General features: G+C 34.3%; 1 pseudogene; it reads right to left on the bottom strand.

Moving 5' to 3' along the window:
* Positions 1-884: 884 nt before the first annotated feature.
* Positions 885-985, bottom strand: LOC130868697 (U6 spliceosomal RNA; annotated as a pseudogene).
* Between the last annotated feature and the right edge of the window lie 1254 nt (positions 986-2239).

Raw genomic sequence — 2239 nt, forward strand, 5'->3', positions numbered from 1 at the left:
CACAGGGCAGGGAACCCTGACTGCTCTTCCGGCTGCTGAGGGAGGGGGAGTTGACTGGGGGAGGGTGAGAGAAATGGGAGCCGGTGGCGGTGGCAGGGAGGAGGCAGAAATCTTTAATAAATAAATAAATAAACAAACAAATAAAAATTGTTTTCATTGTTTAAGAATATAAGGAGAGTATTTTCTCAAAAGTGAGAATAATCTCAAATTAGATATTAAAATTTCTCTTATTCAGTAGCTACTCAATGGTGTAGAGCCCTTCCAAAAGTAAATATTCTATAGCTTCTGTTTTCCTTTACCCTTTTGCATATACTAATTATATAATATTGGATTTCATTATGACTTTTTCATACATGTAAATAATATATTTGGGAGCTGGTGAGATGGCTCAGCTGGTAAACATTTGCCATTCAAACCTGATCATCTGAGTTCAACCCCCAAGCCCATAGTAGAAGAACTGAGTCCTAGAAATTGTCATCTGACCTCCACACGCAAACCATGGCATGCACATGCATTCTCTTACACATACATCATAGACACATATAATAATAGTGGTGGTAAGTAGTAGTAGTACTAGTGGTAGTAATAGCAACAGTAGTAGTAATAAACAAATATAAAGTATTTTTATAATATTCACACTACCCATTAACCCCTATTGTACTCCTTCCACTCTCAGCGATTGCCTTCTACTCAGCTAATCCTCTTACTATGTTCATGTTTTTCTCTCTCTCTCTTTGTGACCCATTTTATCCTACTAGGATCTCTTATAAGATTCAGACTGAATGATTTGTGGTAAAAGCATGGGCTCCTTACCAGTGTAACACCACTGAAGAAAATGTGTCTCTATTCCCTAGCAACCATTAACTGCCTATAGACAACTCTGGAAAAATATGCAATGTTTTACAAATGTTATCCTTGCACAGGAGCCATTCTAATATTTTCTGTTACATTCCAATTTTCACATTTGTGCTGATAAAGTAAGCACTCTATAGCTTCTTAAATGTTTTCTTGAACAGGGAACTCATTATTTTGTGATTTAAATTGTTAAAAAATTACTGGATATCTACAGTCATTCCTTTTAGTTTTCTTAAATTAGTAACTCTATGAACTTAAAAACTGGCTCCTTTTCTGAACAAATGAGCTTCATCTCATTTTTTTATATGACAGCTTTTGAATATTTGTAAAAAGTGATCTTGCCACACTAAAACCATATTTTAAGGCTAAATTTTCTTTTGCTCATTGATTTACAACCCTATCACACCTCTTGTTCCAGTATCAATTCCAATTTACTGATGTTCCACTTAAAGTTGTTGCAGGGAAAGTATATCTGTTATTGCAACTCATCATTTTTACACATATTAGAGTTAATCTGGAGCAGTTATTCTTCTAATGACCCCATATAATTAACCCTTATGGTGTCTAATTAAAAATAAACATATATCAGTGTTCCTATGTTTCCCCATGGAACTGTTCTAATTCATCTTTGTCCTCTGGCTATAATTTTACATAAAATATCCATAGGGCAGTTAATTTTGGAAACACATATGATAGAAAATTGCACTTCAGTTCTTAATTTACTTTCAATAAGTTCTCTTTAAACTCTATTTTATTATGTCCATTTATTCTTCCACCTCTAACCTTATGTAAAAGCAATATTGAACATCAAATCTTTAAAATGGTATGATGTAGATTAACCCTATCCTTAGACCTACTCAAGTTAGGTCTTGACTCTGAGCCTAGAAGAAAACAGAATCTTTGGTCATTTCTGCCTCTCTCTGTCTCTCTGTCTCTGTCTTTTGTCTCTCTGTCTCTCTCCCTGAAAAGACACAGTCTTATGGACTAGACAAATACAGGTGAGGTCACACCAGCATATCTTGGCATGGATTTGAAGATCTTAAATGCCCATTGATTATCAGGTTCTGGATCTTTTAGTCAGTTTCCTAGTTGTTATAGACAGTAACACTATGAATTTAAACATTTTTTCCTTTGATACTGGAAGGTAGGTCTCAAATTATTTCCATCTGTCCCTTGAATTTTATAATCAATTATGCTAATTATGTTAATGTCACACTAAAGATGGATTCATTTAAAGACAGAATGAAATCAGAACTACATTTTGCCTTAATAATACATAGTTGTTAGGAAGAGTTTTGTTAAAATCAGGATGGTTTTCTTAATATGTAGTCATACTTGCCTGTAAAACCATCCGAACCAGGAATTTTTTGTATAGGGAGGGATT

Source organism: Chionomys nivalis, chromosome X (assembly GCF_950005125.1).
Source record: "Chionomys nivalis chromosome X, mChiNiv1.1, whole genome shotgun sequence".
In the NCBI taxonomy this organism is placed as follows: Eukaryota; Metazoa; Chordata; class Mammalia; order Rodentia; family Cricetidae; genus Chionomys; species Chionomys nivalis.